Source organism: Halichoerus grypus, chromosome 14, assembly GCF_964656455.1.
Source record: "Halichoerus grypus chromosome 14, mHalGry1.hap1.1, whole genome shotgun sequence".
Lineage (NCBI taxonomy): Eukaryota > Metazoa > Chordata > Mammalia > Carnivora > Phocidae > Halichoerus > Halichoerus grypus.
In genome coordinates, this window is record NC_135725.1 from 18255691 (window position 1) to 18270801 (window position 15111).

At 36.8% G+C, this 15111-nt stretch overlaps 1 pseudogene; it reads left to right on the top strand.

The window, feature by feature from the left end:
* Positions 1-10518: 10518 nt before the first annotated feature.
* Positions 10519-13610, top strand: LOC118542764 (adenylosuccinate synthetase isozyme 2 pseudogene; annotated as a pseudogene).
* Positions 13611-15111: the final 1501 nt, after the last annotated feature.

Below are 15111 nucleotides of genomic sequence, written 5' to 3' on the forward strand. Positions count from 1 at the left end.
CATGAGCCATTGGTGACTGATTTCAATTTCCGGCTCCTCTCCTCTCTCCAGAGGTCTGGAAGTAGAACTCAAAGTTCCAACCCTGTAATCATTGAGTCAGTTCTCCTAGCAACCACCCCTTCCCCATCCTTAGGTGCTTTCCCAAAGTCTCCTCATTAATATAAACTCAGGTGTGGTTGAAAGGAGCTTGTTATGAATATTAAGACACCTTTATTGCCCTTATCACTTAGGAAATTCCAAGGGTTTTAAGACTCTGTGCCAGAAGCAGGGATAAAAACCAAATATATATTTCTTATTGTAAAACACAGTATCTTGTGCCCCATGGCTAAACTCCCTGCTCCCCACCCTCTGGCCCAGCCTATAGCAATCTCCCCCTCTTCTGAATCGAAAGCACTTATTTCCTAAGGTAATCATTTGGCAATTACCCATACCAACCTCAAAATTACTTTCAATATTCAATTCCTTCTTCTGCAATTAGGCCATGAATCAGCAGTAGGGGCACAACCTATGCCTTTGTGGTATTAAACAGGGTTACTTTCTTCTAATAACACTTAGGATTTCATTGTTATTACCATTTCTCCACCTCTTACAGACCACCCAACTTTGCAAGCTTGTTATGGATCAAGAACATTATGCCCTGACCCATAAATATCTGTCCCTTCAAATGTTCAAGAACTCTGTAAGGATTTTAAAATTTCTACTTGGAGACAAAATCAAGACACAGAATGTTAAGTAACTTGTCCCAGTCACATTGCTATGAAGTGACAGTGTTTGAATTATTATGTGAGTTCATGCTGCTCTAGAACATATCCCCAGAATCTGACAGTGTTTAGATCCCCACAGCACTCTACATAGGAGGCAAAAGGCATCTTTTTTTTTTTCCAAGAGAGATTGGGGTTAAAGAGTTGGAGGAAATAACAGATCAATATTGGTAGAGAAATCACAATGAATATATAATTTAGAACTAAGGTTCTTATCCTGTAATTGAACTTTTTGGGAATCAGTGAGTAAGCTTCAGGATGCTTGTGAACCATCTGAAATAGAAATGAAATGTACCAAAATATGTATATGTGTACATTTTTTTGGAGGGAGGGTCCATAGTGTTTTTTTAGATTTATTTATTTATTTGAGAGAGAGAGAGAGAGAGCAGGGGGAGGGGCAGAGGGAGAGGGAGAGAGAGAATCTCAAGCAGACTCCCTGCTGAGCACAGAGCCAGACACAGGGCTCAATCCCACAACCCTGAGATCATGACCTGAGCTGAAACCAAGAGTCAGACCCTCAACTGACTGAGCCATGCAGGCGCCCCGGGGTCCAAAGTTTCAATGAGATTATTAAAGTGAGTCTATGGTAGTCATTAGGGCTGATCACATATCTTCTGGCTTTCTCTCTGCCAGGTCCATTGCGAACACCTCTCCACCTCTAGAAGTAGATATAATCATGTGACTTTGGGCCATGAAATGTGAGAAGGAACTTACGGCACTTCCAGACAGAAGCTTTAAGAGACAGGGCTTACCACCTTCCTTTTCCCTCTGGTAGAGTAGTTGGTGATGGTTAAAATGGCAACAGCTCCATTAGTTTGACTCCTGAGAGTCTACAGTCTGCTGGTGCCCCCTGCCAACTCAAAATGGATATGTAGTATGGGGGGGGAAGCATTAATGCCTTATGCCACAAAAATCTTAAACTTATTTCTTACTTTGGTATATTGTAATCTATCATCACTGAGACACACCTATAACCCCCCAAATGTAAGGAGTCACTTGAATCTTAATGAATGAAGTCCTAACAAAAGATGATTTCCAGGAGTAATTTCTTCTCACACTGATGAAAGCAAGAGGTATAATACTGAATTCTATTTCGATATTTCAATTATCTCTGAGCAAAATCTTCCCCCTCAATGCTAGCATAACACAAATTACTGTTCCTTCTTTATAAGTCACAGAAGCTCGTGAAAAAAAAAAAAAAGCATACATAAGTGCCAGAAACTTCTAGAGAAGGAAGCATGAGTATGAACAGGTCATAGAGGTGAAGAATTCTTCAAAGAAGTTGGACCATTTTCTCTGCTTGTCCTGATGGGAGCTCTTATCACCTTGTGCATGAAACATTCCAATAATCACTTTGTTGATTTCCTTGGCTCAAGACTAACTCTCCAATCATAACGCATTATGTGGCAATATTAATCTTTCTAAATTGCCATTTGCAGCATGTCATTTTCTTGGTCATTATCAGGCCAAGTTTTCCAACTACCAAGAAGTACAAAGGTGTTGCCTTAACATCCAAGCCCATTCTAATATGGTGCCAACTAATATCTTAGGCATTGATTCAACATTCTGACTTCCCTCCATCTGTACACTCCATACCAACCAGACCAGTTGTGTTACAGTCCCCTGAACAAATTAGTCTATTTCCGCCTCAACGCCTTTGATTACAGTGTTCCTCCTGCCTTTTCAGCAAAAAAGCTGAAAGAAATGCTTCTCAGGTACTCTGGCCTTCTTGAGCATACTGAAGCAGCCTTCCAAAGACTCTGAGCAGGATAGGGGCAGATATCTCCAGGCATAGAATATTGGGAACAGAACTAGAAAGCAAAGAAAACTCCCAAAGACTCAAAAAGCTGACAGCAAGGCTACAAAGCCGAGAAGGATCTCCCATAGTTCAAAACTCAAACAGTTCATCTGTACAATAAAGAGATTCCTGGAATCTCACCAGTGTTCAGACTCCAGTCCCTACTGAGGAGAAAGTCCTAAATATTTGAAGCCAGTAGAGAATTGAATAAAGCTAAAGCTGCCACAAAGCCCAGACCCAAGTAAATTACAAATTAGTACTCTCTTCGTAGCAGCCTGAAAGAAAAAAAGAGTGTGTCTTTTTATTGGAGTAAATGCTCTTTATCTCAATCTCAAACTTTATCTCAAACTGCTTAATAAAATAGCTGGTACACAATAAGAAATTACAGGTTACATTAAGGAGAAAGAAACACTCAGATGAAGGAATCATCAGACAGGGACTTTAAAATAAATATGATACATATGTTAAGGCATCTATTGGTCAATTTGGACAATACACATGAGCTTATGAAGGATTTCAGCAGGTTAATGGAAATTATAAAAATAAACAAAAGGAAATGCTGGACATAAAGATTATACCAGAAATGAAGAATTCACTTAATGAGCTTAACAGCAGATTGAACACTGTGGAGGAAATGAATTATTACTTGAAAACAGAAAACTATACAAAGAAACTATACAAAAGGAAACATGAAGGTGAAAAATAATGGGAAAAACTGGAAGAGAGCATCTGAGATTTGAGGAGCAATACCAAACAGTGTAATATACGTGCTATTGGAATCCCCGAAGGAGAAGAAGAGAGAAAATGGGGATAAAAGAAATATTTAAAGAGATAAAGATCAAGGATTTTCTAAAATTGATCAAACACATCCAACATCAAGCAGAATAAATACAAGATCAGCAAACCTCAAGCAAGATTTTAAAAAATAAAAATAACTAGGCATACCATAGTCAAAGATGAAAATAAACTTCAAAGCAGTCAGAGAAAAATGACATATTACACACAAGGGGCCAATGTTACAAATGATCCCTGACTTTTCTCATCAGAAAAAAGGGATGACAAGACAATGGAATGATATCTCTAAAGTACTGAAGGAAAAAACTATCCACCTAGAATTCTATAACCCACAAGAATATCCTTCAAAAACTGCGGTAAAATAAAGACATGTTCAAATAAATAGCTAAAAGAACTCATTGCAAATACTGCACTAGAAGAAATTCCAAAGGCTGGAGGCAAATGACACTGGATAGAAACCTTGAATCTGCAAGAAGAAACTAAGAACACAAGAAAAAGTAAATACCTGGGTAAATATAAAAGAGTTTCATCTTTCATATTTTTAAATTTCTTTAAATACTATTGATTATTTGAAGCAAAAATCATAATATCTTATTAGTTTAAAAACCATCCAGCCCTATTCAGCCCCCAAATTAAGTGTTTTCCTGATTTTCCCATATAAACTATATCTCAGGGTAACCAAAGAGTTGATAAGGGGAAGTTCTCTTTACAGAAGTATACCAGTTAGTAAAGAAAGAAAGATACAATTAAAACATCAACATTTTGCAACCTCTAATGAATTAAGGGATTTAGGCAAATATCATCTACAATTGCTAACAGAACAAAAGAGAAATAACCAAACACTCTATGAATATATATATATATATACACACACATATATATACATACACACACACATACACACACACACACACACATATACATACATACACTCACTACTATCTATGGAAGTATTGTTGCCAAATCTGATCAGTCCTCTAGAATTTTTTTTAAAGATTTTATTTATTTATTAGAGAGACACACAGCGAGAGAGGGAACACAAGCAGGGGGAGTGGGAGAGGGAGAAGCAGGCTCCCCGCGGAACAGGGAGCCTGATGCGGGGCTCCATCCCAGGACCCTGGGATCATGACCTGAGCTGAAGGCAGACACTTAACGACTGAGCCACCCAGGCGCCCCACAATCCTCTAGAATTGACAGACTCTAGATCTAACTACCAATTTACAGAAAATACAGAAGACTGAATATTCTCCAAGAGGCATCATATGTGAATATATGTGGCCACTTACTAAAAAATTCTTTATCAGAAAGAGAGGTACATTTTTCATTTTTATATCCTACCCAAAAATACTGAATGCATTGTATCTACTAAAAAAAAAAAAAAAAAAAAAACTCCAATTAAAAAAAGGTCACACCAGCCTTCACATGGCACTCACCCAAACCTACCAGAAAGATGTTACTTAAGCATGCATGAGCTCAAAAAAATAAAATAGCCATTCTTGATCCCACCAGCCAGCCCTACTCAGCCTCAAATGCCATCTCACTTCCTTATTGGAATGCTAATGAACAGAACACATTACAGAGTCTTCTTCTATCTAATAACGAAGTGACATAGTTGAGAACTTATGCCTCAAGATCCATCACATGTCCTTTGTAGTATTGTGAGCACCCTCACATAAATATCAAGACACTGAAAATAAATAGTGTTGACTACACTGTGACTTGGCTGAGAATGTATCATTCCAGGTGATTTGTTGCATATCTTAGTCTTATGTCTCAACTTTCTACTATAACTGGAGGGGAAAATGGAGATCATTTTCTCAAAGAAAAATAAAAATGAAGTGGAAGCCACCAATACATGAGCTATAGAGACATGTAAACATATTTTAAAGAGAAGCTCACAACAGCTGCAGCTTCCTTAACCACACTGGCTGATCAACTCCAATTCATCCACCATAACTGATTTAATATGAGAGTATAATTAGTACTGTTGATCACTATCTGGTGCCAGATATCCCAAATGCTCCACCTTTGTGCTAATTAATCTTGAAAACTTTCCAAGCTTTCCTCTGCGCTGCCTGCCTCTGTTCCTCGCATCAGCACTCACAGAGCATTCTACTCAAACTGGGCAATGAGTGGCATTACTTGGTCTTGCACACAGTTGGTACTCAGTAAACGTTTGTTTATTGGAATCACTGTTCCTTCATCACAGTAATTTTCATTAGAATGGAAAACCAAGAATCAAGATTTAGGCCTGTGTTGGTTTAACTGGCATTGATTTGAAGGCCATGGAAACTGATGTGTTCAAGTTGTTACTAAAAAGCCATCTTTAGAAAACCCAAGGAGTCATCACAGGGGTAATTTGGTGGGAATATTCAGCATTGAGACCCTGAAAGCTGATGGGTTATACCATTAGGGTGTATTTATATGTCACTAACCTAAATAAAATCAGTGGAAATCTAACAGAACTAGCCAGTGATGCTATTAAAAATCAGGCCTAAAGACTAGAGACACTGCATAATCTAATTTTTTATGTGAACATAATTTTCATTAAAACATCTGCAAAATAACTAAGTACATTTGATAAATGATAGGACATACATCATCTTCAATGAAGATATGGTTAACAACCTTGACATCCTGTGGTCCCTTCCTCATTCTGTCCTGTCTTCCTGAAAAGTCCTACAACCTCATAAATCCAGCATTATTTTTCCATTCTAAGTCATCCCCTACACATATAGTGGGCTTTTTCCAGGAGCCACCACTGCAAACAGTCATTTAATGTTCTCTTAGGGAACTAGGTGTTGTATGGAAGTGTTGAATCACTATATTGTACACCTGAAACTGATATTATATTGTATGTTAACGAACTGGAATTTGAATAAAAACTTAAAAAAAAAAGAACAATAAAGTTCTCTTAGAGTGGTAAAGGTGGAAGGTAGAGGATAATACCAAGAATGGGCCCAAGAACTGGAAGAAGCAAAGTCAAAATATCCATTTTGGACAATTATAGTTCAGCACCAATTGTGGTGAGCTCTGTGGCTCTTGCTCACACTTCCTAACGGAAAGTGCACACTGCTGCTTGGGGGAACTACACTTTCAATTTGAGAAACAATAGCCTTATAATTCAGGTTACTTAAAAACACTTCTTGAAAAGGGAGAGAAAAGGAACAGCCAAAGATTGGGGTTTTATGGCGTTTTAAGTTCGCAGCACTAACTTCTCTTGAAAAGACAGTGATTGTGAGTGCTAAAATGAGTCTAGTGAATTACACAAAAGCCTGGTGCAACGTGATGTACCTCTGTCACGCACAAAAAAATGAAGCACTTTTTCTCTCCATCTCAACATGCTTGTCTTCAGCTGTGCCTAGCAGCATCTGCAGGAATGGTCTTGGAGTTCAGCACAGTGGCAAGGAAGACGAACGCCCCAGCAGGATCATCATCTTACATTTTCATTAGGCTTTACTCTCTTCAGAGGGCTTAAACCATGACAGCTCTCTCAGGCACCTCTCTGCTTAGTTCTTCATTGAATCCACTTTCTCCTTCCCTCCCTTGCTGTGGGCATCCCCCAAACCTCAGTCTCATCCACCCCAAATCTTCTCTCTCCATATTTTTCCCAGAGTGCACTGCTGTAGCCTCAGAACTCTTAACTAGTACCTAAACTAGTTACCACCCCATTCTATATTGCACAGTTAAAAATTTGCTACAAGGCTAGATCTTATGTCAAGTAAATAAATAAATAATAGTAATAATAATAATAAGAGGGCAGGAGGAAACTTTTGGATTTGATGACTATGTTGATGGCATAGATTGTGGTGATGGTTTCATGGGTGTAAAATTATCTCCAAACTCACTAAGTTGTATACATTGATTACACACAGCTTTTTTTATATTAAAAAAATTTTTTGGAGAACTTATCACTAAGAAAATAATCATCATACTTCTCAAAACTATTTGTTTATACTTTATTTCTAAACTAGTCTTTAAATAAAATTTTTTTTTAAGTTGGTGGGGGATGCCTGACTGGCTCAGTCTGAAGAGCATGTGGCTCTTGATCTTGGGCCATGAGTTCAAGCCCCACATTTGGTGGAGAGATTACTTAAAGAAATAAAATTTTAAAAATAAATAAACTAGCCTTGAAAATTAAGATTTCATTTTTCATTTGTAATATAAAAAGAATGCCCATATATTTAAGGAAATATAGAAAATATAATACCTACAGAGAAAAATTTAGTTCCCAAAGACAATAACTATAAATCATTGGTTGTATTTTCTTTCTAGAATTTCCTATACATATTTTAATGCAGTTGCATATATATAATGCAATTCATATATATATGAATATACCATTTGGATTCTACTTTAAAATTTTTATAAAATAGACATATTTTCATGTTAGTACAAAAAAAGAACTTTAGCTCTAACCCCTATGATAATTCTCTCATCTTTAACTCCCAAATCAGAATATTTATGAAATATTTACAAGAGAATATATTTTTGAGTTTAAAAGTGATGGAAGGGGACACCTGGGTGGCTCAGTCAATCTGCCTTTGGCTCAGGTCATGAGCCCAGAGTCCTAGGATTGAGACCCTTGTCCAGCTCCCCGCTCAGCAGGGAATCTGCCTCCCCCTCTCCCTTTGCCCCTCCCCCCCACTCATGCTCACTCTCTCAAATAAATAAATAAAATCTTAAATAAATAAATAAATAAAAGTGATGGAAGAAATCATTTAAAAATTCACGTATGTTTGTGCAAAATTTGTAATGTCTACACTCCCAAAAGTAAACAAAAATTAAAAAGCAAACACTTCACCATAAATATACTGCCTTAAGTACAACAAATTAACATATATAAATATTTAATATATAATATAAATATTATGATATATAATAGATAAATCACAAAAGAAGAAATGCAGATCTCATACATATATGGGAGGAAGAAAACACTTGAAGAAATGCAAATTTAAACAATTTAAGCAGAAAAATAGCCATAATGTGGATAATTCATGCACCAAAATGCTCACATTGTGTTATTACCATAATATCAAATTGGAAGCCAACCTAGATGTACAACACTAGGGTAATGGCTAGCTAATTATGGTACAACGTATAGTAGGATCCATGGTGGGCTTTAGGGGATCTTCACATATTTCATAAAAAGAATACTTTTTCCCAAATAGTGAAGAGTTACGCCTACTTGAAGAGGCTCCTGGGTAAATATGAAGGACTGGATACATGCATTATATCTGCTTGTTTCTAAAACTCCACAGGAAAGGGGACAAGGGACAAAGAGAATCAGAGAAGGGACAATAGTGGACATGATAATTCGATAAAATTTCAGAAGGTGAAAAACAGATGGAGAAGTCAAAAATGACTTGGCAGAGCTGAAGGAAGCTGAAACCCAAGGGCCTGTGAAGGAGAAACCAATGAGAAAATGCTGATTCACCCCCCACAGAACCCCTGAAAGAAATCAGAAATCAGCAGTTTCAGCTACAGTGTGGGAGGAGCAAGTGAAAAAAACTGGAAAAATCTTGTGGGGAATAGTTAGTCCTAGGTCCCTCCTTCTAGTTGAGCGGTCAGACAACCTTTATCTCCCCCCAAAGAGATAGGAGATTTATTCTCGGCAGCATAGAAACAGAGATTCTGTACTTAAAAACACAGGCATGGCAGAGAGTTGCGATGATGATGTCTCAGACTAAAAATGGGAATTAAGGGAAAGCCTGCACCCTGAGACTAAGCTCCCTTCCCCAGTCCAAGAGTGCCAGAAACCAGGCTTACCTCTTCCAAACCCTGGACTCCAGGACCTTTCTCTGGAAGACTGAATGGTCACAAAGAGCAGCTCCATAGACTCATGCATTTGGGGGCCCCTCAACAGATCCAGCTTAGTCCTGATCATCCCATAATCAAGCACACCAGTTAACACGCCTCACCTACCTGCACACAGATTCCAGTCAGCATTTTAGTGCTTTACTCTTTAATAACAATGCACAGCTACAGACTCTAGAAATGTCAGGCAAGTCTTTCCTCCAAAATAGACAGATCCCAAAACAATCAAATAAGAAAAAGTAGCTTGGAGGAAACAGAGACAATGCAGGAAACAAGAAAACTATAAAACTAACACTCAGAGGAATGGGAAGACATAGCACCCATCAAGTAAGAACAAAAGAAATAATCGGAAAAACAAGAAAGAGCTGTAAGTAATTAAAAATGATGGTCAAAACTGACTAATGAAACTGTCAGAACCTTGTCTGAACCATATATGAAACTTCCATGTAGATTCCATTTGAACAGAAAGAGGCTTACTGATAAAAGTAAATTTTTAATATTCTGCTCTATATAATGCATTATTTTCAGGCATTTTAAAATCATAGTCAATAGGGTTCTTCATAACACAGAAAAATGCTTATGATATACCACTGAATATGAAAAGCAGAAAAATTTATATTAAGTATTACAGGGATATGCTCAGGTATTAGAGGTATATACAGGTATATACAGGTATATATTACAATGTATTTTCACCTGTATATATGTGCCCATTGCTGTGTGTATGTGCTGACCTCTTCCTAGACTACTAGCATTTCTACTTCTCACTCTCTCCATCCTCCACCGAATCGAACTTATCTCCAGGGCAGGAAAGATTTTGCTACTTCAATATGGAAGTATGCACGATCCAATTTCCAGAAAAATTTATACGGAAAAAAATGCACCTTCTGCTGATAATCTGAATGTACCTTAGAAGTATGAGGGTAGTTTTGGCAGAAAACTAATATAAATCAAACAAAACAGCCAAATAAGGCATAAAAGGAAGACATTCAGAACCTAAGTTTCTAGGTAGGTCTGGATGGATAGTTTCCCTCATAGGAAAGCTCCCTGGGGCCTTGCTCATGTCTATCACTCCTATTTTATAGGCAATTGTTACAGGTTTGGTGATCTAATTTTCAAGTTCAAGCAAATTAGCAGCAACTAACAAAACCAGATGAGAACCTGAGGCATCAAGAAAAAACAGAACTCTGTTTATAAAGTTAGAAAAGTATGAAATACATTTTTTAATTTCTATCCAAAATTATCAAAATTTTAAAAAACATTTCCAAATAACCCATATATCTGCCAATGGGTTGAATGATGAATGGAAGGAAATGGATGAATCAACCATGACACATCCACACAATGGAGTACTATGCAACCATGAGGGTGGCGTGAGAAAGACCTCTATATACTAATATGGGGTGACATTTAGGATATCTTATTAAGTGAAAAGAACAAATTGTGAAACAGGATATATAATATGCTATGCTCTGTGAGAAAAAAAAACAGGAGGACAATACATACTTGCCTGTTATTGCAAAAATTAATAGGAAGAGTAAACCAGAAACTAATTTTTAAAAATGGTCATCTATAGGGACAGAGGAGAAATCAGGTAGAGGGGATAAAGATGGAAGTAAGACTTCTATGACTTTACATCTTTATATAATTTTGATTTTTTTTACTCCTGTAAATGTTTTCTATAATTCAAAAAATAAAATTAACCGAAAAGGGAAAGAAACTAAATATTTAATTTAAAACAACACAAAACAAACTTAAATATTTATCAAATTTTTAACATAACCATGCGAGGACAAAATTATTTCAAATGTTTTTTAAGCTTAGCACATTGTTATCCAATCATTAGATATGTTATAAAGATAAAAGAACCACAAAGAAATCTTTATCTTCACTTAGTTTTTTGAACTAGTAATATTGGTGCTATTGTTTTAAAAAATTGTAAGGTAAAGCAAATAAGTAAACTGTTAGTGTTATTAAGAATTTAGATTGTTAATTAAGAAAGAAGAGGTATCTATGTAAAATCAAAGGTAAGAAATAATGTATAATGTTGAATTTGAGTTAGAAATATCATTATTATTTACAGCACATAAGCCTTCCTCTCAGGCTTTGATATCTGAGGAACACAGGTTAAGAACAAGCCTATAAGGAAACAATCAGACAAATCCAGAATGTGGAACATTCTAAATAACAGGCTTGGTCTGTTTAAAAAAAAGAGTGGGGGGGGGCGCCTGGGTGGCTCAGTTGTTAAGCGTCTGCCTTCAGCTCAGGTCGTGATCCCAGGGTCCTGGGATCAAGTCCCACATCGGGCTCCCTGCTCAGTGGGAGGCCTGCTTCTCCCTCTCCCACTCCCCCTGCTTGTGTTCCCTCTCTTGCTCTCTCTCTCTGTCAAATAAATAAATAAAAATCTTTAAAATAAAAAAAAAAAATCACTGTCTTAAGTAGAGGTGAGTGAGCAAACAAAACAACCAAAAACAACATCTGAGCCTTGATTGGATCCAGTTAAACAAAATCAACTACAAAAGATACATGGGGATGGGGCGCCTAGCTAGCTCAGTCCTTGGAGCGGGTGACTCTTGATCTCCGGGTATTGAGCTCTAGTCCCATGTTGGGGGTAGTGATTACTTAAAATAATTAAATAATAAATAAAATGATATAGGGGTGATAACTAGGAAATTTTGACTAGGGACTCGATATTAGATAATACTGAAATTATTGCTCATATTCTTAGGTGTGATTACGGTTTAGTAGTTAGAAGAATGTTTTCATTCTAAAGAGTCGCATGCTGAATATTAGGGCTCATGTGTCAAAATGTCTGTAACCAACTTCCATATGTATATTACCCACACACACATATTTATACATTAAGGAAAATGGTAATGTTACTAACTATTGAATCTATGTCATGTTAATAATTGTTGAATCTAGGTGATAGGTATGGTATATTACGCTTATGTATTGGTCTTTCAAGTATTCTGTATATTTGAAACTTTTCATCGAAAATTTTGAAGAAAAGTGTTTATAGTTAAGAAGGTAAATAGTCGGGCTGGCCTCTGGCTCCTTCTTCCTCCGATGTGGCTGGTGGCCACAGAGCAGTTCAGTTCGTGCAGTCCTCACTGCCTGCATCTCCTTCAGGCTCTCCTCATGTCACTGCAGCCACCATGCTGAGACCAATCCTGTGGCATCTTCCATATCCAACCAGGATTGTGGCCACCCTGGGGCATGGCCCAGGGGGGAACTGGGTGACCATACTGGACATTGTGGAATAATTCATCCAAATGTTACCATATTCATTGGAAATAGCATGATAGCTCATCTTCCCAGATTATTTGAGGAAGCAGAGAAAAAAGGAAAAGGTCTGGAAGGCTGGGAAAAAAGGCTTATCCTATCTGACAGTGCTCATATCGTATTCAATTTTCATCAAGCACCTGATGGTCTCCAGGAGCAACAGAGACAAGAACAAGCAGGAAAATTTGGGGTACCACAAAAGGTATTGGCCCAGTTTATTCTTCCAAAGCTCCTGGGAGTGGACTGCGGATGTGTGATCTTGTTTCTGACTTTGACGGCTTCTCAGAGAGGTTCAAAGTTCTGGCTAACCAATACAAATCATATAGCCCACTTTGGAAATTGACATTGAAAGTGAATTACAAAAACTCAAGGGCTATATGGAAAGGATTAAACCAATGGTGAGAGACGGAGTTTATTTCCTTTCCAAGGCCCTAGATGGACCACCAAAGAAAATCTTGGTAGAAGGTGCCAATGCAGCACTACTAGATATTAATTTTGGAACTTATCCTTTTGTAACCTCTTTGAACTGCACAGTTGGAGGTGTGTGTCCCTGGTTGGGTATACCCCCTCACAATGTTGGAGAAGTGATGGGGTCATAAAAGCTTACACAACTCAAGCTGGCATTGGTACCTTCCCTACAGAGTAAGACAATGAAATTGGAGAATTATTACAAACAAGAGGTGGACAGTTTGGGGTAACCACTGGCAGGAAAAGAAGGTGTGGCTGGCTGGACCTCATTTTGCTCAAATATGTTCATATGATTAATGGATTTCCTGCGTTGGCACTTGCCAAATTGGATATTTTGGACATGTTTATGGAAATCAAAGTTGGAGTTGCTTACAAGTTAGGTGGTGAAATTTCCCAGCAAACCAAGAAGTCTTAAATAAAGTTGAAGTTCAATATAAGACTCTCCCAGTTTGGAACACAGATATATCAAATGCAAGGACACTTAAAGAACTACCTGTTAATGCAAAAAATTACATTTGATTTATTGAAGAAGAGCTTCAAATTCAAGCTAAATGGATCAGTGTAGGTAAATCCAGAGAGTCTATGATTCAATTCTTTTAAGGATTTCCCGTGACGCGAGAAACATTCCTTGAGGTGGGGGGGAAAGGACTTTCGTAAATATTTCATTTATGATCTGCAAATTTCAAGAATAAGACACTGAAGTGAGTTTTAAGCCCTACAATAGTTTCCAGTCATTTAAGACGGCTGGCTGGTGTGGAGAGAAACTTCGGCATGTTCCAGGTCAACCACCTTTGCTGGCAGAATCCCCGAGTCATGTGTTGCTCCCGCTGCTCATGGTGCCATGTTTTCTCTCAGTGTTTAGAAGTAGTATGACCCATGTTGTTTGAAATTTAAAATAGAGTTCCTTTCAGTGTAGTTTTTCTTCATCATTGTCATTGTGTGTTCTTAAGTTTTACCTCTATTAAATGGTAAGGACAATTAACGCAGTTTTGCACAAATATTTTCTACGTTCTGGTCATTCAATTTGTCATTTTGATCTTTGCTGTTAGAAAAAAAAATGACGAAAAGAAAGGTTCTGAAAACTTTTGTAATGCTATAAATTCTGTTTAACCTGTAAACTGTTTATTTTCTGCTGAGACCATAGCAAATTTGAGCTTTGGCAGGGAAGGGGGCTTATATTCATGTATCCCTTAATTTGTACAGATCACAAAACTTACTTATCTGTGTAAGTTATTTAAAAAATTTAACATTTAATTAAATGTCCAGAGGAAGGTAATTCCCTAAAACAGCAATCTTAATGTTAAAAATATTAGTTATTAAAAGATCATTGTGATAAGTGGTGGATATTTTTCTTTAATTTCAGACATTAACTCTGAAATGTATAGCTGCCCTTTTTAATTTAACATTATTTCTAAATCCACTGGATTGATTTTTCAACATTTTGCCTGTTGGTATGCCTACAAAATCATCTTTAATGTCCAAATGAACCCAAATTGTTGGTCATAATTTTGATCATACCTTTATTTTTTCTTTCTTGGAAAAAAAGAGGTGTTGTTTTGACAATTAGGCTTAACATACTGCGTTGTAGGTTATCCTTCAATGAATTATTTTAAATGCTTAAATTAGGTGCCGCTTAAATTTATTTTATTATACAATCAATAGCTGATAAAAAAGGACCACATATTTCTAGTAAAATAAATAATAATAATAATAATAAGGTAAATACTCAGCTACATATTATTAAAAGTAGCTATTAAATTAAATTTATTAATTATGTATTATACTAAAGTAGCTATTCAGAACTACTCATTCCTCAAAAGTTATAATTTTACTATAGAATTCAGTAAACCAACCACTATATATAACAGTGAAAGACTGTAAGAGAGTCTTTCAGAAGGAAAAATGAGTACAAATGAAGTCAGTTCATATGTTGGAGCAAGATGGGTGAGTGAGCAGGAGGAGAGAGCATATAATCCTAAAATATCCATCTGGAAGAAGGTGCTCAGATTTTTTTTCTAATTATCCCTGTGTTTAAAAAATAAAAGTTTCATTTACACTTAAGCCTGAAGATTTCAGTTTGTTTAACTGCAGTTAAGATGAGTAAATTTCATAGAAGAGAAACTGGTTACATATAAACATCTACGGAAATCCGCTGTGAGCTCGCACATTGATGGTCGAATGGCA